Below are 23,383 nucleotides of genomic sequence, written 5' to 3'. Positions count from 1 at the left end.
TGGATGGCCGGACGTAGACGGAGAGATCTCTATAGGCAGGTCTTGGGACACAGTCGGTTTATTGTAAAGGCGTGGGTATAGGGGCACTGCTCAGAGCTGCCAGACTCAGCTCTGAGCAGGCCCAAGAGAGTAAGCAGGTGAGAGAGAGAGAGAGGGTGTAAGAGCAAGAGTGGAAGAAGTAGTAAGGAAGGGATGGAATAGAAGTGTCTGAAGTCCTGGTTACAATACAATAAATCATCTTCTGTACTGAATATTCTAATTGTCACTAACCAATCTAATACAAGATACAGATCCTATAGCATTTACATACAGCCTATAAGAGTTCTTATATTACCATAGAGTGTTACATCTTAACTTCTAAAAACTACTCTTTGGACCCCTTCTGCTGAGCTAGTAGGGTCTGCTCTGACCCTTGGACCGCTTGCAAGCAGAGGGTATTGTTCCATCAAGAGGGGATTATCTTCAGTGGCCATACCATTGTTTTCCAGTTGTTCAGTAACTAAGACCTGGTATTTCAAAAGTGGCTTTCATTTCGATGTTGCCTGTAGTTTTCATATTCCCAAAATCTTTTGTCAGGCAATCATATTTACAATGCTTTTCTGTTTCATCTTCCCCAACACTACTGAAAGCCCCACTCCCGGCTATAGACCATTCATCCAAGGCCCTGCATTGCCCCAAAACTTGTGAAAAAAGCCCTTGAGATTTCTTCTCACTAAAATAATGCTTGACATTATTTCACCATCTTTTCTATGGTTCCCATCTTTTATCTGCTTCAAGTGGTTCTGTGTTCTTATTGCCATCTTGGGAAAACGGGAATGAGTTGATTGCTTACATGTGCAGCTGGAGTTCCAATCCTCAGCGCTGACCAACGTGCTCTCCCAGCCTGTGTGTGGTACAGCTGGGGCTGGGAAAAGCTCTCCCTGTGCAATGCTTTCAGCCCAGCTCTGCTATCATGCCACTAGCAAAAATAAAAATCCGTAAGTGCTGTGTGCAGTAAAAAGAACAACGTTTTTAAGGCTGCACAAGGCTTATTCATGGTTAGTAATTGCTTAATAAAAATTTCCATTCAAGTAAATAGCCTTAGACTTGAGAAAGGCAGAGCTGAGAAAGGAAAATTCAAAAGAACCTATCCCAGGCCCTGGGAGCAGAGGTGATGGTCAAGTAGGTCTTGCAGGAGCAGGGCTCGCTTCACCAAAGTGCCCTGTCCAGGCATCAGGGAAGCAGGAATCGGTTTGGATGCTGTAGCTCCAGACTTCTTCCTCTCCCCTTGTCCTAATGTTGTCCCTTGAGTGTCACCAATACAAGGCCCATTTGGTGACTGTGAAGAATGGCCTCTCCTCCCAGTCCTGGACTCACAGAATGGAGAGTGATGACCAAAGGCAAGACAGAGGTAGAGAAGACTTCCTCTGGTTCTATCTGCACCTTTCTTTTCTGTGAGTGTGGTTCGTACAAGTGGAATATTGCATCATTAGAGCCCCTCTCCTATACGGAAACACTGAGAGAATTGGGATTGTTCAAACTAGAGAAGAGAAGGCTCTGGGGAGATTTTATTGCAGGCTTCCAGTGCCTGAAGGGGCTCTGAGGGGAGATTTTATTGCAGGCTTCCAGTGCCTGAAGAGGCTCTGAGAGAGCTGGAGAGGGATTTTGGACAAGGGCCTGGAGTGACAGAACAAGGGGGAATGGCTTCCCACTGGCAGAGGGATATTGGTTACATGGGACATTGGGAAGAAATCCTTCTCTGCAAGGATGGGAGGCCCTGGCACAGGGTGCCCAGAGAAGCTGTGGCTGCCCCTGGATCCCTGGCAGTGTCCAAGGCCAGGGTGGATGGGGCTTGGAGAAACATGATCTAGTGGAAGGTGTCCCTGCCCATGGCAGGGGGTGGAACTGGAAAGGTCTCTTCCAACCCAGTCCACTCTATCACTTTGCAATTCATGGAAGGAAGGTGCCAAACCAATAGACTTCCTTTTGTCATGGGGCTTTGCTTTCAACATGTGATAGCTGCCAGCACCAAAGGCACAAAACAAGTAACACAACCCACAAACCAGAACTAAGTCAGAAGTTTCTTGTTTCCCCAGGAGTGCCCGTGGGTGGGTCTCCTGGGCCCTAATAACCTGATGTGCAAATCTCTATTGCATAACTAAAGGATGGGATGAACCGACAGCAGTATTCCCAGTTGCCATCAGATCAGAGAGGGAAGAAAGAAATACAACTCTTCCAAAGTACAGCCCCTGCCAACATGTTTTGGATATCCAGTATAAGCAAGACTGCTCACATCCCTCCTTCACTTCATGTCTGGTTTATAAAAACAGGAGTCCAGACCAGGATGTTCAAAGTGCAGCCAGAGGAAGGCCTACGAGAAAGTTAATGTGCTAAATGCACTTGGAGGTTCATTTCTAATGCAGCTAAACAAGATGTACTGAGCACATCCCCTGGGCTGACACTGCAGTTCTAGGAGCCCTCACGCTCTCACAGCTCTTCCCTTCCCTCCTTTGCTCTGGTGGCTCCTTTTCAGGAAAAATAAATCTAGATAAAGGCCTTAAAAGCTGTCACCTAAGAAGCTCTAGATAAATCAAAGGATTTGGTAGGATTAGTTTCACCTGACTTGCAGTGGAATTTCTTGCTGTGAGAAAAGCCAGAACTGCCAGTCAATGTACAGCACCTTTATGACATTCCAGTCTGGCTGGAAGTAGAGTTTCCTCAGCTACATTTCCGGGGTGAGTAAATTCTTTGTGATGTAAATGGATGTTTTGCTTTTATTCATAAGTTATTAATGATTTTATATTTTTCATTATTGTTTTAAATTACAACAAAGTATTTTCAGAAGATGCAGCTCCAGTGAGAACTCTAGATGTGATATGGATTCTTTAGAAAGCTAAAACAAAAATACAGGGGCCAGAATAATCTATAGTTTAAATATTCTGCTTATATGTAGGCATAAATAGATACATATATTTTATGTTTAAAATAGCAGCAGAGTTTGGTTGAAACTTGAAGGTTATAACTACTCTCCAATTTTTGTGAAATAAAAACTAAATATATTAAAAAAGGAGAAAAGGGGTTTTTTTTAAATTGAAAATATTAATTTCTGCAAATCTCCTTTATGGGCAAGTGTCTTGGGGTGACCTTATGATGTGTATCCCATATCGCTGCCTATGCCCAGAAATTAATTTCTGTGCCTTTCTATACCTCTAAACTGAGCCTAAGAGGGGGAAGGAAAAACTGAGCACAACTTTTTCAAAGCAGTTTGCAGCTTGTTCAAGGTCACACACACATAGCAATTTGTTTCCCAGCTGCGGCAGGGGAGGGAGGAAGCACCCAGCTTGCTGTTTTCCCAAGGACAGGTTTTTTGGCCAGTTGTTCAGCTGCTTTTTCTCCGGAGAGAGAGTTGAATTATTTTATCCTTCCCTGGAATTTCGGACTTTCTCCCTTTTCCACTGGACTGCTACAATATTAGAACACATCAGGAGGACCTTCCACCGAGCGCAGAGGGCCTGGCCCTGCGCCAAGCCCCAGCTCCGAGGAGACCAACAGGAGGACTCTAACAGTTTCCCAGGTTTTTTCTCCACAGTGAGAGATTTTATTATTTAGCATTATTTCCCTTTTCCCGTGTGTTTGTTAAAGAAATAGTTTTATCTCCTTCACTTTCCTTCGAGGAAAATTTATTTTTTCCCGAACCTGGTGGGGGAGGGGCGGTTGTGCCTTCTCTCCGAGGATATATTTCTAAATTTGGCCAAACCGGAACAGCAAGATAGTGTTTTCTTTCTGCTTTTTAAATTATAAGTTTGCCTTTAGAAATTGGACAGCTTAAGTTTATAAACATCTTTTCATATGAAACATACTTCTTACAGAGTTTTGTCACGCACCAGCCTCAAATAAATTCCTTATATTATAGGGGAGAATAAGTAGTTTCTTCACTGTGGAGAGTTTAGTAGTCTGTTTAAGGAGAGATTTCATTGAAAGCTAAGTTGGGTTGTTTTAAATCACTTACAAAATGTTTTTGCTATTGTACCAGCAATTCTTATTTATTAATGTGGTACATCATCATATATTTTCAGATTTATACCAGATGTTTTTAGGACCTTCACAGAATTCTGAAACCTGTAAACACAGTGACAGCATTAACAAGGACCAGATGTCCATTGCTTTTCTGGTATAGAAAATAAGAAAGTGGAGGTTTTGAATATCTGAAGAATTCAGTGCTTCGGTCTCGAAATCAGCTGCTGGGTTTCACGCCCACGCAGTTAGTGGCACAAATGCTAAACAAGTTTTGCACTTTCAGATTAATTCTAGCAAGTTTTTCTTTCGCTCCATTTGGGGAAGGAGGATGGCAAGCTCAGATTTTTTTTCTTTTTTTTGGTAGAGCAATTAGACCACTGATCTTTGTTTCCAGTATCTTAATATTTAAATGGTAGGAAAGTAAAACCCAACATAATTTTTAAAATGAAAAATGTATTGCAATGCTGGTTTTGTAGTGGATTTTTCCCCCTGCATTTCAAACTGCATTGCAACAAAAAAAGTAGTGATTTATCTCAAAACATACAGCAGTACTACTGAGAAATGTCTGAGGCTGAAAAAATGGCAACCCTTACTGAATATTATGGGGTCCTTAAAATCCTTTTCTGTGATTAGTTAGATTATGGCTGTAGCAGAACAATTAAATTTGATTTAGGACATTCCAAGATTCCAACAGTGTAGCCTGTTTTAATGTTCAGATACATCCCTCACAGCACAGTAACTCACTAAGAGATGAAAAATGTTATGAACATAACATGAATTAACAAACCTATGAATGCTGGGTGTAAATTGGCTATTTAATTAAAATGTTGGTTTGCTTTTAATGAGGTGGTCATGACAACCATTAGAGCCTGTAACTTAAAGTGCAAAGAATGTAAGAATTTAATGTAAAATGCTGAAGCACCTAGGAAAGGTCATTTTCTATCTGTAGAATACACATACATGTTGGAGTGAAAGTTCCTCTGGACTCAGGCCCAGGGGTTGAATTAAAACTTTTGGATAAGCTGAGGTACATGAAGTCACACCAAAGTGAAATAGAAAGATAGATTTTTAAACTTTTAGTAGAAATATATGCTAAGTGCCTTAAACATTGAAAAGCTGCAGCAGAGACCTTAAACACAGTTCTTGCTGCAGCAGTGTTACCTTTTCACAGAATTCTTTACTTTAGACAAAATAGAGATAGAATTATACTGTTCACTTTTTTTAGATGGAGTGTTCACATAAACAATAAGAGCTGATAGAAACTGTATATGCAGATCTGTGTAATACCTGTGTAACACTTGTGTAAGGCTTACGACTGTTAGACCAGGATGGGTTAAGAAAAACTGGAATTGTGTTTTAATCTTATTGGTCAATTAACAAATCTAATCCACACTTCTGTAAGTTTAGAAAAAAGAAGAAGCAGTGGTTTTCTGCTTGCTGTTTGCCTGCTGCTGCTTCTGTTGCTGCTTGGCCTTATCATGTACCCCCTTCGAACTCTGCCTTCAGAAAGCTATGAGACTATGAAATAAAGAACTTAGCAGAAAAGCAGCCTCCTCTGCTCTTTCACCCTCATCTGAAAAGGAAGGATATCCCATCAAAAGCTCAACACATACATAGTGAAGATATTTGACATTTTGAGACGTAGTGATGCACCAGGTTCTGCAGTGATCAGAAATACAGCAGGTACTTCACAGAGTAATGGAAATTCCTTCCCTAAAATCATTTACAGTTTAAAGTCCTGAAAACATTACTGACAATAAAAAGTACATCTGCCACCTTTCAGCTCACGTTACCATTGTCCCTCTCTTCCCTTTATTGTTCCTAATGCTCCACTCTTGCTGCCTTTATTCTTCAGCCAAGTGAACTTAGTTTAACTAAGAACACATCCTCTAAAGTTTTTCCTTTTTTTTTAATGGAAGCAGGATCAGGTCAGACAAGTTTAGAACACAAATTTGAAACATTCAGCCTTCTGCTAAAACTCTTCCTGATTAAGTATGAAAGTGTAAAAGAAGGTTAGCATTAACTGTTCACAGGCAGTTGCCATTATTAAATTGCATAATGAAAGGCATTTTTGGATAAAGCTTTTCAGTAAATACTTTGCCTATAATTGTTCCAATGCAAAAGCTCCGACATTTTCAGTATTCCCATCATCAATATACTCCCTCTATTTCTCTTCTCAGGGATTTAAAGTATTTAAATTGCAAAACAAAATCCTATCCATATTGGCCACAAGGTTCTAAAAATGAGGGCGATGGGTAAAGAAATAAAGTCAAATCTGGCTGCAATACTTCATATCATCATTAGAGCGAAAGAAAACTAACATTATGAATTTCCAAGCAATGAAAAGGAATGAGAGAAGATCGGGAAAGAGTAACCAGAATATCAAGAGGGAGTGGGAGGTTGGGGGGTTTTATGTTGCATAAACCCAGCAGTAAATCCCGTGCCAACCTGTAGCTGCGTGGATTTCAGTCCTTTTGACTGCTTCCAGTGAAACAGCATCCTTTGATTTCACAGACTTTCAGAGCAACCATTTGGACACCAGACTTCTCGAGCCTAAAGGTAAGACATTCTCCTGAGCTATAGCATTATTACACCAAAATGCAATGCAACAACTCAGAATATTTTACTCAAAAGCATAAATCAGGTTGGTTTCACTTTCACTCCATGCATCACTTCTCCCACTGCCAGCACTGGGGTTTCTCTGAATGGTCTCCAAACATGCCTGTCTTCTCCATTATTTATCACAGAAAAAAAAATAATTTTATAGCAGTGCAGCCCTGCAGAACCAGTAGCAGGGGATGTGCCACTGAAATAATAAAGGTCTTAAACTGCTTTCCACTGACCTTTGCAAAGACAGATGTGCATAACCTGGTATTTCTGGGATATTTGTTACATCTACTCCCATTCAAAAGCAAGAACTAATCAGATATAACCTGTTTAACCAAGCTGGCTGCTTTCAGGAGGGATCAGGAGCTCAGATCAGAATCTGAGAATCAGAGACCTCACTGAGTGCTGGTAGCCCTTCTGCAAAGAAACTCTCATGACTCATTGTATTGTTCAAATCTCATCTTGTATGATGCTTCAGACATATCATTCCTATGTTTTTGCTTGTTGTTATCCATTTTCACACATATGGATAAGAATTTTCTTGATAGTGATAATTTGCTCCCTTTTTAAAACATCTGGTGTAAAATCTGCGGACTTCTATTCTGATGTTCCTTGTACTGAAATGCCTTTGCTCTTTGGCAGCTATTTCACATTTGCCTTCCCAAGTTTCTAATGAATGTCTGATTTGACATGGCACTGACTTAAATTGATTCCAGGCACTTAAACTTATTCTCAGGGCACTGAGTCCTCCTTGGTCAGTCATTCTTGTTGAAGATGGAGGCGAAGAATGGCTGATGGCGCGGTGGGGTCTCAGTGCCCTCTTCTGGAGGACCATGATTGTGAGATCGATCAAATCCCAGTTGACCCTGAGATTGTGCAGGATCTGCTGCCCCAGATGGATCCCTAAAAATCGGTGGGGCCTGATGGGATTTGTCCAAAAATCTTCAAAGAGCTGTTAATGTCATTGCAGAGCCTCTCTCAATTTTTGAGTGATTTTGGGAATCCAGAGAGGTCCCAGCCAACTGGAAATAGGCAAATGTTGTCCTGATTTTCAAGAAGGGCAAGAAGGTGGACCCTGGGAACTACAGGCCTGTCAGTGTCCCTTCAGTGCCCACTAAAATTGTGGAAAAAGGTTATTCTAGGAAGTATTGAAAAACAGCTGGAGGACAATGCAGTCATTGGGTCACAGCCAGCATGGCTTCATGAGGGGAAAGTCCTGCTTGTCCCAGCTGATTTACTTCTATGGGAGTATGGAACAACACCTGGTCAGTCTAGGAAAGCCAGTAGATGTAATTCTTTTGGACTTCAGCAAAGCTTTCCATATTGTTTCTCACAGGATGTCCATCCCACCTGTGGATAAAGACATCAGGGGATGGGTGAGCAACTGGCTCGTGGGGTGGGCACAAAGGGTGACAGTGACCGGGGTGGCATCAGACTGGCACGGGTCACTAGTGGGGTTCCACAGGGCTCAATCCTCATCCCTGTGCTCTTCAACATCTTCATAAATGAACTGGATGCAGGACTGGAAGGGAAACTGAGCAAGTTCACAGATGATGCAAAACTAGGAGGAGCTGTTGACTCCCTTAAAGAGAAGAGAGGCCCTGCAGGGGGACCACAACAAATGAGAGAAGAGGGCCATCACCAACCGTGTGAAGCTCAACAAGGGGAAGTGCCAGATTCTGCACCTGGCACGGGGTAACCCTGGGTGTATGGACAGACTGGGAAATGGGATGCTGGAAAGCAGCTGCAGGAAGAGGTCCTGGTCGATGGCAAGTTGGATGTGAGTCAGCAGTGCCCTGACAGCCAGGAGAGACATCCCTGTCCTGGGGGACATCAGGCCCAGCATCTCCAGCCAGGCAAAGGAGGGGATTGTCCTGCTCTGCTCTGCAGAGGCCTCACCTCCAGTCCTGGGGACAGTTTGGGCACCACAATGTAAAAAAAGACATTAAGCCCTTAGGGAGCATCCAAAGGAGGCCACAAGGATGGGGAAGGGTCTGGAGGAGCCATAGGAGGAGCAGCTGAGGGCACTTGGTCTGTTCAGCTGGAGAAGAAGAGCCTGAGGGGAGACCTCATTGGGGTCTTCAACACCCTCCCAAGGAGCAGCAGAGGGGCAGCTCTGATCTCTGCTCTGTGACCAGTGACAGGACCCAGGGAACAGCTGGAGCTGTGCCAGGGGAGGGTCAGGCTGGGTATCAGGGAAAGAAAGGTTCTTCCCCCAGAGGGTGCTGGGCACTGCCCAGGCTCCCCAGGGAATGGGCACGGCCCCGAGGCTGCCAGAGCTCCAGGAGCGTTTGGACAGCGCTGCCAGGGATGCCCAGGGTGGGGTTGTTGGGGTGTCTGTGCAGGGCCAGGAGTGGGACTGGGTGAGCCCTGTGGCTCCCTCCCAGGTCAGGATATTCTGTGATTGTGTTCTATGGTTCTGTACACACGTATTTTAAGTAGAGGACTGCATTGCACCTGGGTCTGGAGCACAGTGCTCTATGTGTGTATACACAGGTTTTATCTTTCTCTAGACACCTTGCATAAAATAAGATAATAATTCCTGCCCTGCTTATTTTCTTCTACCATGTGATCCCTGCCTTAGACTGAACTGTTTCAGAGATGTGTTTGATCTCCATTACAGTGGTTGGGTTTCTTGAAAGCCACCAGGACAAATTAATCTCTTAAATTTCCCACATTTCTTGTTGCTTTTGTCCTGCCTTGACTAGCAAGTTTTGACAAGTAAATTATAAGATTAATAGCCCTTCTCATATGGGACTGATTGAGAAAATGAGAAGCAGCTTCAAAGCACAAAAGACTTACTGTCTCAAGAAACATAGGTGATCTTCGGCAGTGCTGAACCCAATTATCCATATCTTCTTTGGACAATGTTTTAAGCTAATTACCCAGAGTTTACACCAATCTGGATATGAATTTCATCTTGTTCCAATCAACTAGAACTTTTGTTCTTTGGCTTTGCTTATATCAACTGCAGTGAATTTCACATCTAAGTTAATGCTGGGTTTGTTTTATTTACATCGCAGCAGACTCATTAGATGACCAGTACAAGATGCTTCATAACTTGATATTGCATATTATTCATGCTGTCATTTAATATTAGAAGATGAAAGAAAGTTATTATCAAGTACAGAGGTTTTAGAGCTTGTTCTTCCAGGAGAAGCAGCCTGGATTTAAAAAACCAAACCAAACCAAATCTCAAAGTGTGAAAATGCTGAAATTTGATTTTGCTCCGTCAGGGTTTCCCATCCTTGCACTGTTCTGCTGCCCAAAAACTCATATTCTTTTTCCTCTTAGGAGTGAGCAGCACAACCATGTGAAATCTCTAAGAGGCCCTTCAGATGGTCCTTCCATTAAATACTTTTAGATCACCTGATGATATTGGCATGTCACAGAAGCAGAGAATTTTCTGCCTACTGAAACCTGTGGCAGACTTGTAAACAACAGCAATTTTAATTTCACTTTCTTATTTATATATTAGAAAAAAAAACACCTTTTAAGCCAAGATGGGAAAGTTTTCAGAATAACAATGTTTTCCCAATAAAAGCATTAGCAACTGAGATTAAAGTTAATAAATTATTAATAAATTAAGATTCTTGCACTGTACTACAAATGCAGCAAACCAAGGAAGGCTCAGCTGCTTTTTGTCACAGGAACATGGCTCCAAAAATCAAAGAGACGTTGCTGTGAGAAGTCAGATCTCATATACCCATGCATCGTGGTTTGACACTGGTCAAACGCCAGGCACCCACAAAAGTCACTCGCTCACCCTCCCCTGCCACAGCTGGGCAGAGGAGAGAAAAGATTTAATGAAGGCTTCATGAATTAAGGACCAGGAGAAGACACTGCAAGGGCAAAACAGACTCAACTTAGAGGTACAAAGTGAATTTATTACTAACAAAATCAGAGGAGAAATAAAATAAACCCTTAAAAACCACCTTTTCTTCCCCCAGCCCCTCCCTCCTTCCCACCGACAGGGCAGGGAGACAGGGCGTGGGGGTTTCGGTCAGTTTGTCACCCAGCGTTTTCTTCCACTGCTCACGGAGAGGAGCCCCTCCCCTGCTGCACCGTGGGGTCCCTGCCACGGGAGAGTTCTCTGTGAATTTCTCCAGCGTCGGTCCACTCTCACGAGCAGCAGTCCTGCCAAACCTGCTGCACTGTCAGTCCCTCCCATGGGCACACAGTCCTCCCAAAACTGCTGCAGTCCTCCAAGGCCAGGCTGCTCCAGCCTGGAAGCAGGGCCCTCTCTCTCCACCAGGACTCCCACTGGATCCCAGCCTCCTGCAGGCATCCACCTGCTCTGGCACGGGCACCTCCCCCAGGGGCTGCGGGTGGATCTCTGCATCCCCCGGGGATCCCCAGGGGCTGCGGGTGGATCTCTGCATCCCCCATGGATGCCCAGGGGCTGCAGGGGCACAGCTGCTCCACCATGGTCTCACCATGGCCTGCAGAGGGGAATCTCAGCTCTGGCTCCTGGAGCACCTCCTCCCCCTCCTCCTCCTTCTCCACTGACCTTGGTGTTGCCATGTTGTTTCTCTCACATGTTCTCACCTTCTCCTCTTCTCCTCTTCTCTGGGTAGAAAAGACTGTGCCCCCACTTTGTTTTGATTTACTTCTTAAATGTGTTAGCGCGGAGGCGATACCAACCTCTCTCATTGGGCTCAGCTTTGGCCAGTGCCAGGTCCACCTTCAGAGCCATCAGGGATTGGCTCTGTTGGATATGGTGGAAGCTTCCAGCAGCTTCTGACAGAAGCCACCTCCGTGGCCCCCCCGCTACCAAAAACCAGGCTGTGCCAAACCAACACACCATGAAAGACTTCAAATCCTTTTATGAGACAGTACCAGGCCATTAAAACACGTGATCTGTAACAATCCACAGACTGTTCAAAGGACTTTGCAGATGATGGGTGCACGCTCACCCTGGTGTGAATGCAAACAGACCCCATGTGCACCCAGATCCTTGTGGGGACTCTTTTTGTCCCATCCCATTCCTAATGCCACTAATTGCGTCTGCAGGGAGATGCTCAAGGGGAAGGTGCAGGGAGGAGGTGGCACGAAGAACAAAGGAGGTGGTCAGAAAACAAAGAGGGATAAAGGGCATGGTGAGGGAGCCACAAGAAATTATGAGAAGATGGAGAGGTTGACAAAATGGGGAGAATTGAGAAAGATCAAAAAGCATGGATATTAGGGAAAAATGAGGTGAATAAAGGAAAGACAGATAAAGACCAGTGGATGAAGGAGAGTCTGAAAACATATCAGAGAGGAAAGGAAACTGCTGGCTGGAAAAATTGGGGAAAACAAATACCATAGAGGAAAATATTCATGTACAAAAGAGAAGGAAGAAAAGCCAAGATGTGCTAGCTATGGAATAAGTGGAATAAGAAAAGGCAAAATATGTTGATTTTGTTGTAAATGCAAAAGAACAGAAAATAAAAAGAGCCAAACGGGGAGAAGAATGAAACACTGACTGAGATAAAGCCAAAAAAGAGGGCCAAATGTGCTCACACACCAAATTTTTACAAGTCTGGTACACTGAATGGAAACCAGGCTTTCTGCATCACATCTGACAACTCAAAACACACTCCACCATGACAGTGGAGTTTCTTTACAAAGCAGCACAGAACAAATCCCGGGGATTTATTTATCTTTTAAATGAGAAAATTAACTGCATCCCATAAATGTTTGCAATATAATGACATGTAAATTCAGGGCCTTAAGACTGGAAGGAAAGCTAAGAACAGAATTTGACCCTAATTTTAATAACAGCAGTGTCTGAAACATAGTGGGTTTGTAATGGGAAATTTAGACTAAGCTTTTATTTTAAGTAGGATTTTAAAAATCATAGAATTTTCAACTTGAACTTTGAAATTGCACTTCCAAAAGAGAGGCTGCTAATGCTGTAAATTCCCCTGCAGACATCAGCACATAAAGTTTTGTAATTGAAATGCTTTCAGATGAAGGATTTGGTTGCTGTTGAAGTTTTTCATCTTATAAATGCCAGTTTTAGAAACTAACATCCCAACCCTCTGAAATTCAGCCAGTTCTACCACTGTGCCTCATTTTAAACCCATCACCCAATAAAAGTGAAGCAGAGAACGAGGGAAAGAATCTCTCAAGAGCCTCAGAAATTCCATATGTTCATGCAAGTCTGTGTCCCCCCTCCTGTTCCAGGTGTCTTCCCACAGCTCCTCTGAGAAGCTGCTCTGAGCACCACTCAGGTATTTTTCCTCATCAACTTCCTCTCCACCTGGTCCCTCAAACGTTGCTTCCCAAGCACTCACAGAAGTCCCATTTTGTCCCCCACATTTCTGGTGGCCGGACACATCTTTCCTTCACGCAGGAACTCCGTTGGTGGGTAATCCCTAAGTGTCCCAGGATCCCAGCCAACATTCTGGATGCTTTTTGGAAAAAACACAGGCTCAGCACTGTCTCCTTTAGCAGATGTTCTGCAGTCTAAAACTCTGCAACATCGCAAACTGCTAGTGCCTTCAATCAGAAGTAGTAAAAAAGAAAATAAACAACTTTAGATACTTACAAAATTTTCCAGTCTGGGGGTTGCAAGGGGTGGTTCCTGCCCCAAGGCAGCAATTCCCATGTCCTCATGGGTTTTTTGCAAATTTTTCAAGTCTTGTAAAGTCAGCTCGTGTTCCTTACTATCATTTTCTCACCTAAACTACCACAGTTTGGGATGCTGACTGAGTGAAACAAAAAAAAAATAATAAAAAGACCTCCCAAAGAGGCATTTTTCCAACCCCAGAATAGTCCTGATGAGATCCTCAGCACTAAAAATACAGCCTTGTTAATAAGACAGAGAAATGCAATGGGACTGCAGTTTTATTTCATATTAGAGCTTCAACCCCTCAGGCAACTTCTATTATACAGCCACTCTTGAGGCTGTTGAATCAAATTTGATCATTCAGCTTCTGAAAAATCCACTGCTGCTTTGTCATTCCTTCCTGTGTGAAGCTTTTGGTGCCCCAGGCTGCAAACATGAGCAGTCAGCAGCTAAAGAGCTCTCAACCATTCCTCATTTCTATCTATTGCCTTGCACAGAACTTATCCAAGTAGGCATAAAAACCCCAAAACTTCAACCCTCATGGCACTCATAACATGCACATGGCTGCAAAATGGCCAACAAAAAGTATTAGTATACATGAAGATGTGTAATGAAACCCTTGGAATTATAAAGGGACGTGTTTGATATGTTTTGAATAATTACATCCACATTTGGGTAAACTCGTCTGGTCTTTGTACATGCCTTATCAAGCTTAAGAAGAAAAATCTTTCCTCCATGCTGCTTTGACTTTTAGAGACTCCACAGAACTATCTCATTAGAATGGAGTTAATCAATGAAAAACTCCCAGTTTTCCTGCTTTGGGAATGGCTGAGGAGCTGCTCGTGCAGATGCCCAGCGTTCCCAGTGATCTTCCCAGGGAAGGAGCCTGCCGGACAGGGAGTCCTGCACCAAGGAGCCCAAAACAAGCACCAAGGAGCCCAAGTGGAGCACAGCGGATGGGGTTTATCAGCAGGTCTTTTCCTTCCCCTCCTATCTGTCCTTTTCTACCTGAGTGACAGGAAAATCTCAGCTGGAATTGCCTCTGTCTGAAGACCCAGGTCAGTCCTCGTGGGTTTCAAATGGGAGGAAAAAGGAGGGGCTGAGGCTCAACGTTCTACTGGTTTTTTTTTTTTTCCATGAGACAGCAAAGAGAGAAGGAGAGTGGGGAAAAAAGGGAGGCTGAGGTGGGGAGGGGAACTGAGAAAAAGCAGAGATTGAAGTAGAATAGACCGGCCATCCTCACAGGGACTTGGCCGACGCCGCTGCCGTGCGCCCGGGATAAGGCGGGGAGCGCCGCGGTGCCGAGGCCGCTGCCCTGCGGGACACGGGGAGCAGCGCCCGGCTGCGCGCCAGGGCCTGGGAGCGGCACAGCACCTTTCTGCTGCGGTAGGAGCAAACCCCTGAAACCCTTCTGCAGGGCATTCCCTTGCGCTCTCTGTCCCGGGCCGAACCGCTCCCGTGTTCCTGCTGCGCCGGGGAGATTTGCCTCCCCTTACCTCAGATCAGTCCTGCAGATCTCCCTCGCGGGTCTGGCAAGCAGTGAAGTTTTAAAACTCTCTTGTTATTTTACCATTTTGCTCTTCTGCATTTATTTGCTCCGCTTTTCTGTTCGACTCCAAATCTTTCTTTTCCAGGCACTGCCTGTGGTTTAGGTTGTTTGGATTCTGTTCGGTGCTTCTGCCTCTTCAGGTTTTTTTCTTGCAAATTTTGCTTTTTTTGTTTCGTCTACTTGTAAGTCTTTTTTCCTGAAATTATTTTAGATGTTATATTATCTGTGTCCACTCTTTTATTACATGATTTTAACATTAACAACGTACCTTTCCTAAGCCGTATTTTTACACTGTTCCAATTGATTAGTGACATTTTTTTATTCCCCTAAGTGCAGTAAATAAAATTATGATACAATGTTGAAATAAATATTTTCCTGACGCTTTCAGAAAGACAAGGGATTAGATTTTATCTATTTTAGGAATGATACTATTTCTCTTTTAACATCAGACTGTAATTATTTTTCTAACTTGCCCTGTCAGTTTTCTCTGTAGCACCTCATAAAAACTAATCCTACACTACACATATCCCGTTCTCCAGTCCTCTATTAGTATTCTTAATATTCTTTCATTTTGTGCGAGTTCAGCAAGCAACGGTTGCTTTACACAGTTAACAAGATACACAAAATGCAGAGATCATTTCTGATTGCTGTTTGCAGCACCAGAATTTTTCTTTCAACATCAATTTCTGCAGCAAATCTATCAATTTCATAGTTCCTGCAATCACTGGAAAATGAACAAATTTATGGGTCATTTTATTACAGTTGTTATTTTCCAAAAAGGATTAATTTCTTTCTGTTGTCCAGATTTTTGTCTATTTTTCCCTGCTTTATTTCTCCATCTATACTTTACAGCTCTCTTTCTGCTGCTTTTCAGCCACACTGCGAAGGCAGAGGAGAGCTCACTGTGTTCTAAAGTGCCTTTGCTGCTGTGCCTGGAAATTTCAGAGTTTCTGGGCATCTTCTTAATGTGAGAAACTCTGCCCGAGCCAGGGAAGGTCTTGCAGAGGCATCACTGCTCTGCTCCCTGCCTGCCCCTTTGGAATCCTGGGCACTTCATTTGGATAGTCTGAAGTCTCTCATTTTAGACAGTTTAACCAATATCTATCCAAAAAAGGTCTTTTGATGCTTATTAGTGCTTGAGAGGGGATTTTTGTCGTTTGGTTTTGTGGTGGTTTGGAGCCTTTTTTGTTGGTGGTTTTAGTCAGGTTTGGTTTTTCTTTGGTTATTTGTTCTGGTTTGGGGCTTTCTTCCCCCCAAGAACATCACGTGTTTGCTTTACAGATATCAGAGTTTCACTTCCTGATCCATCTCCCACTTCACAGAATAATTATTTTTTTCCCCACTGAGGCAGGCTCAGAAAGCTTTCACAGCATTCCAGTCCAAATGCAAAAATACACAAGTGGTAACAGATAGAGTATTTTCCCTAGTTATCTCCCCTTTTTCTTGTACCTAAAAAACCCCAATTCACTGAAAACTGAAGGATTTTGCCAGCTTAAATATGGATTTTTTTTCTTTAGCACTCCCTTCAATCTGTTACACACAGACACAGAAGGAGAGATACACACATGAATTAGCCCCCAGTATTTTGCAGACTAAACACCTACTAAAACCCTCGACTAAATAATTAACACCTTGTTAATTAAGAGTGCATGCTCATGGAGGATGTTTGCATAGAAGAAATATTAACTTTCTTATTTTTAACATATGACCAACCTTCCTTTTAAAAAGCAAATTTAATGGAAAAAAACCCTGAACCTGAGTGGAATAGTCTTATTTTTTTTCTTTCAAATCACACAATTTCAAATTTCTTTCCTTGGGTGGTTAAACTTTAATATACTTAGTGCAAATTAAATAAAATTTCAGTGATTAGGAAAGAGAAGGCAGCACTCCCTGCAGGGAACACTCACTACACCTTTTCCATTTGCTTCTCTCTGCATTTTGAAATGCTCACACCATTAAAAAAACAACCTAGGATAATGAGAAAGGCATTACATTACAGATAGTATTGAATTAAGCATTTCAAATCCATTCAACATTATAATTTTATCTGTTTAGCAAAATATAAAATATGGGGTTTGTCCTGACAGTAGAAATATCCCAGTTAAAAATGCCTGGGTGTGCACACCAGCATCTTCCTATCTCCCAGCAGAGCAAAACATTAAATTAATTTTGCCATGAACTTCTCAAAAATGCCCATAACTGAGGCATTTCCTGCACCAGTGAAAAGAAGCCCTAGAAGGCTGCTCGGAGCAGCTGCAGGTCCCAGGTCCAGCTGCTCATGGCAGCAGGGATGTTCTTTTGGGGGAACACTCTGGGAAGGCACAGCTGACAGAGACATCCATGGTTTTTGTGGGTGGGAATGTACTTGGTTAAAAGCAAAATTAAGAAAGTGGCCCATTCCCAGTGGGGAACCATCCAGTGGCCCATAGTGAATCATCAGATGTACAGATATATAATATGTTCCTACATATTATATATATATATATATATATATATATATATAAATAATATCTACTTATAGATTATTTAAGATTCACTCTGAGCTTTTAATCATTTATATGTTGAATTTCAAAGCTTGTTCTTTCAGTATATTCCTTAGATTTTGAAATGGGCTGCTTCAATAGGTCTGACTCAATACCTGACACTCTGGATGTAACTTATTTTCCATGATCTAAAGTGGTTTCAGAGATATCAAAATGTAAGATAAAGAAAAATTTAATTAAAAATATTTTTTTTTAATGAAAAATAAAATTTTTTAGAAGTTAAAGAAAAAAACCACTTTGACATAAATAAGTAGAGAGGTAGGTCAAGTTGGTGGGAAAACCATAGTGGTAGTGCCATAACTGTAAAAGCAACATCTTTGTCTCCACGACTGTTTGTCTCCAAAATTCCAGAGCTGAAGTGAACATCCACACTCCTGGCACAGCTTCAGAGACTGGTAAGATCCTAAATAAAACTGAAGTTCTAGTCATTAGCTAGCCCATAACAAAGACAATGATGTAATTTCCAGCAATTTTCGCTTAGAAGCTGTATTTCTTAGAAAAATCAAGTTTCTGTAGTAGAAAAGCCAAAGACAGAAATTCTAAAGTATGGTTGTTACTGAACCAGAACAGTCCAAATCCTGGAAATGTTTTGGACCTGTCTTCTACTTCTGGCAGCTTCATCTCATCAGAGCTTTGTCATCTTGCTTGAAAACCCATTTTTCACCCCATTCTCATTCTAATCCTGCCAAGCACACTCAGGAACTGAGACACTCTCCATTCTTCCTTTGGAATTCCAGGAACTGAGCTTTGGGGGCTCTTTTTAGACCACTGAAACCCAGGCATGGTGCCCTACATGTGGCTCCTCCTCTCAAGTACTTTCACCCTGAGTAAAGCTGTGATAACTTCAGTGTCAGAAAGAGAAAACGTGTGGGTAACATGGGCTCACCAGGCGAACCAGACAGACTTCTGTCTGGCCATGGCATCGGCAGCAGATCCATTTCGCACATGTCTAATTGGCGTGCCATGGATCTCACTCGAGGACACATTTCAAAAATGGGTGACAGATATAGGGAAAATCAATGAGGAAGTGGAGCAACAAATGCAAAACAAAAGAAACTGGGGCGAGTGCTTAAGTTGTTGGTCTAGTTATTGGCACTCCTTGCAGCAAACCCGTATTATTGCCAATTTAACAAAAAATGCAACCTTGCCTCTTCAAGAGCTACAGCTTTATGGGTCCCTTCTTCCCAGTACTCTTGTTAACGTAACACCATGGACCAACTGTTCCAATGTGGTGCCTCCAATGCAATATGCCAACGGGTCTGGGGTTTTCTCCTATGGAGATCCTTGGGAGGACTACCAGGCACGACAAGGCATGGTCTCCTTTCCATGGAAACAGAACGTATCAGGACACTCCATCCAGGCTGGAACGTGCCGGCCATGCTGGGAGGAGCTGAGTCTATTGACACAACTGGAGGAAAGATTTCACCTCCTGAAGTGTTTTTGATATGCAGAGATAGAGCATGGAATGGGATTCCGCGTAGTCCAATTGGGGATCCTTGCTACCTGGGAAAGCTAACTATGTTTGCCCCTTCTATACAAGCATGGAAAAACATTACAGCATCAGAAAGTTGGAAAAATAGGATGTGAAATAGATACCAGCATAGTGTTTCCACGTTTGATAAAGATTGTAATGATAAGGTAAACAGTATGAGTTTGAGTGCATTTATACCATTGGCTATTTTTAACCCAGGGGGTGCTGCAGCTCATGGCTATAACAATCTGAAAAAGTTGGCCTGTTGGTCAGAAAAGGAATTTAATAGGACTTCCCATATATTAATGAGCTTTTAACTGATGTAGAGAGCATTAGGCATGCTGTACTACAAAATCGAGCTGTGACTGATTTTTTATTGCTAGCTCACGGCCATGGTTGCGAAGAGTTTGAAGGTATGTGTTGTATGAACAGTATATCAGACCATTCCCAGAGTATCCATCGACAGCTCTCAGAACTGCAAGATGCTTTTCAGAAGATACAGATCCATACAGACAGCTTCTCTGAGTGGCTGTCCTCGCTTGGTCTGACAGGGTGGTTAGGAAACCTGGTTCAAGAAGGATTACGTCTGCTAGGTACACTAGTAATTGTAGCAATAATAATTTGTTGTGGTTTTGGGTGCATACGGAAAGCTTTAGAGAAAGTTGTTCATCGAGCTTGGCTTATGCAAGAAGAAAAAGGAGGAATTGTAGAGAAATGGCTGAGTGAACAGGGACACGTCTACGTGCACAATCCAGGCTATATTAGTGAACTGTCCTTGACTAGGGAAAAAAGAGAAGAGCAATGCTGATGTGGCAAGCCGACAGGATGTTGGGGAGGGGGATGCTGACCATAGAAAGAGAAAGATTTATGTTAGTTAGTTGTGTGCATATTAATCTGTAACCAATCACTCGCTATTAAAGGCCGCGTGAACAGTAGCTGTAACCCAATAGTATGGAGCTTGCTTATGCGTGCTTGGGGAATTAGGGTATAACTATGGGTCTGACAGTAGAATAAATGGAGTTCCATCATATCTCTGTGAGAAGCGTGGTTCATCCCGGCAGATCTCTGGCTATTCACAGCCACACTGATCTCAAACATATATTCCCCCTCCTATTGAAGTTGCTCCAATTTTCCCCTTTGAGAGCTCCATTAGCACTTTTGACAGCAATGTAACACTGTGAGCTCATTTCCACCACAATCCCAAACCCTTTTGCACTCCTGCTTCCCAGAACAGCATTTCTCATCCCAAATGCACAACATACATTCTTTTCCTTAGGTGTTTGTCCATCATTACTTCATTCTTAGAATGTTTGTTGTTCTCCTATGGGCAGCTAGTCCATTAATTTATGTCACTTCCAGACATTTGTCTTCATCCTTACTTCCCACTTCTACACATGGATTTCCCTCCTTCCCTGGAAAAGCTGTGCCTCACAGTGCTTTGTAGAGACAGTCCAGATCTCCCACTGATCTTGCACAGATACCCAAGACTGCTCCAATGTCTTCCTTCCATATGGGACATGACATCTGAGTCCCTGATCCCAGGATTTTCCACATACAGACAAGAGCAACGCAAATAGTCTTATTTTCTATTTCCTCATTTCTGGGGGGGGCACATGAGTACAACAGATAAACTTTGCAGCTACTCCATGCAAATCCAATGGTTCCAAGTGTTCTTACTTGTCTGTGCCACAGTCAGGATAACACAGCCTTGCCAGGATGTGGAAGGAATGTCCAGAAAGCTCTTTTTCTCCCCATCCACAGCCAGGAAGGTCTTCCCCCCCCCCGCCACTCAGCACTCTCAGCCGGGACAGGCCAACATGTGTCACCAATATGCAAGTGGCGTTCTCAAGAAGAAATTGCGTTTACAAACCAATGTTAATATGCCAGACCCTCTCACTAAGGATGCCAAGGACACAGGCAGGAAAAAGAATGAGATATTTAGAAACTCCGTTACACATGGAACACAAAGACTTTCATCATTCTCTTAAATTTAACCCCTTAGTCATAGCCCCTTCAAGTTTCCCTTCAGCATGTCTGTCTGCCATTAGCTAAGCAGGAATTCCTCCCTTCTCCATGGCATCCAACGGAAGCAGGGAGCCCCTGGGGGGCACCTTCCAGCTCTCCCCCAGCAACCTGATCCTGGGGTACAGCTGTGCTGTATCAGAGCCAGCCCCATCACCTGGAACAGGGAAAAGACACTCAGGGCCCCAACAAGTCCAGGATACAACATCCTGGATTGATCACCGCAAGCAGCACAGCTGCACCCCATCTCCTGGGCATGTACAACTCAGTGGGAACCTCTGCCGCCACCACAGCTCCTGTTCCTCACTCTGCTTCCCACCCTCTGCCAACAGGTATCACATGGACCTCAGCACCTCTCCCTGCTCTGCCCTCTGACTGACAAGCAAGTTGCTTTAAATTGATCAGCATAAAAAGCCAGACAGGAAATTAATTTTGTCTTTACCACCAGATATAAACTGACCATTGTTCTTACTTACCACATTAACACCGTGGCCAGAAGGATTGCTGTTGCCCAGAGGATTTCAGAGGCAAATCCACCATCAGCCTCCACCAGTCACAGACCAAATACTCTATTAAAAAAAAAAAAACTTTACCTTTTAGGTGACTTGATTGTAACATAAAAGCCAATTTGTTTCTGAATGTACAAATAGAACAAAGTCCCAAACAACAGAGGCTTCAAAGGGAACACCAACAGGAAATCTCCCACAGCCATGCCTGTAAAGCCTGTATCTAGTCATGCATTGGAAGAGAGGGGAAGGACATGTCAAAAAAGCAATGTCTCTTAGTCAAAGCCACGTGCAAGTTCTTACAAGACAGCAAAAGGATAAGGATTTAAAATAGGGGTTTCTCTAGACAGTGAAAATGGAGCAGCAATAGCTTGACAACTTCCTCTTTCATACAATGTTCAAAGGCACTTCCCTGGTTTCCCTTCTTCACATGCTCACCTTCCTGGAGACAGTTCCATAGAGCTGGAAATCATTATAACTTAGATTTCCCCCAACTGAGCTAGAAAGACTTAAATATGCAAAAAAAATGAGGAACAGGGGAGAGCACTTAAAGAATGCTTTCAAAAAAATACCCTAAATCTCAGTATGAAGGCAAGAGCACATTTTCAAACAATCAAAGAGTCCTGTCCCTCAGCTCCAAACAACCCTAGGACCAGGAAAACATGTCATTTTAATAGACAAAATATTATAAGATGTTGATGGTATTAAAACAGAATGCTAGAATTACTTAAAAACAGGAAACAAAATTATACTCTTTGGAGACAGATTAAATTCCAAGCTGTCCCTTGAAGGAATGCTAAATAGCCATCTTAAATTAGGTGCTAACTGTTAAGCTGGTAAAGCTGGGTAAGAAGCTCCTTTTCAGTAAGACAGGGAGTAGCCAGGTAATTATCACTAACTTAATGACCCTGTGGATAATTAAGTTGTTGTGTGGGCATTGGCTTGACTCAGATCCTAGCAAAATTTTGGAGTGGAAAATAGAGAACTTGATTAAAGATGACTAGAGTGGAGTAAGGAGATTATTTGGCACAGTCAAGGTCACTAAAGGAGCACTACCCCTGCCTCTAATGAAAACTTAGGAAGCTGAACAGGAGAGCTATGTGGATAACCAAAGAACTGGAAGAGAAATCATTTCTATTTAGTAATTCTACAGGTTCAACCTGTTTACCCGAGCTGGGAGATTATTAGGAAGTTGCTTGCTCATCCAAGCACCTCTCAGGAGGGGAAAAAAGAAAGTAAATGCATTTTCCACAGTGAAGAAGAAGGTTTAGAAGGATTCAGTTCCTAGAAATTGAAATAAGACAAATTTACAGCAATGAATTACCAGAGATGTTATCACTTGGTTCAACTAAGCCTGAAGTACTGAAATCCAGGCAGGACCTCCGGCCTGTCCTGGAAGAAATCAGACCATGTGATCCCAATGGTCTTGTTTGCTTTTGCAAGCTGCAGCTTCATTACAACTTTTCTCCCTCCAAGGTATTTAGCAGCACATTGTTAATCCAGACTTGTTCTGGGGATTTCAGGCTACTTTCTCAAGGTTCCTCTAAATTACGGGTTCAGTAGTGTGGAAAAAAGAGGTTCACTTTTGAAAAATTTAAAAAAAGTTTAATAAAAGGGACAATTAGGAGACAATAGCAAAAAGGGTGTTACGGCCGCGTGCTTTGGCAGAGCCAAAGGCACACCTCTACATCCAAAAGATCGGCTTTAAAAATACATCTCTTATTGCACATTCATCACAATCATGAATGATTCATAAAGTCTTTGGAGTTTCTGTGTATCATCCCATCAGCCTTATCTTCTCCTTGGCTCCATTCTGTCTCTGCTCCCTCCACAAATTCTTCTCTCTGGTTTCTGGTGTTCTTCTTCTCTGGTAAGATATTCCAGGAACGTGAAGGCTTTCTCTGCCTATCTTTTCTAAATTGACTACATAAACAATAGACATTCTATATCAGGTATTACATTACAGAACCTAGGTAAAGTTTTTCTAACATTATGTACCATGCGAAAAGCCAGTATCACAATACATTCATAACAGTAGTCACTTCTAAAGCCTTTGCAAACACAGTAATCAGTACAATAGCTCTGGTACAGGCCACATCCCTGAAACCATTTGCAAGAGCCGCATCATTCATCCCC

The 23,383-nt window shown here is 42.8% G+C and overlaps 1 protein-coding gene across 3 annotated transcripts in view; it reads left to right on the top strand.

Annotated features, from left to right (window-relative positions):
* The first annotated feature begins 2,167 nt into the window (after positions 1-2,167).
* LOC104683777 (agouti signaling protein) overlaps positions 2,168-23,383 on the top strand; it is a 39,471-nt gene continuing 18,255 nt past the window's right edge. The window contains exons 1-2 of one of the 3 annotated variants that reach the window (XM_010390739.4): positions 2,168-2,714; positions 6,511-6,555. The gene's annotated coding sequence lies outside the window, so the exon portion shown is untranslated. Of the gene's footprint in view, positions 2,715-6,510; positions 6,556-14,011; positions 14,215-14,450; positions 14,543-23,383 lie in introns of those variants that run through there. The other 2 variants (XM_039563679.1, XM_039563678.1) reach the window with 2 other exon arrangements.

The sequence above is a fragment of the Corvus cornix genome, chromosome 20, assembly GCF_000738735.6.
Source record: "Corvus cornix cornix isolate S_Up_H32 chromosome 20, ASM73873v5, whole genome shotgun sequence".
Classification (NCBI taxonomy): domain Eukaryota; kingdom Metazoa; phylum Chordata; class Aves; order Passeriformes; family Corvidae; genus Corvus; species Corvus cornix.
This window is presented reverse-complemented; position numbering and strand designations above follow the sequence as displayed.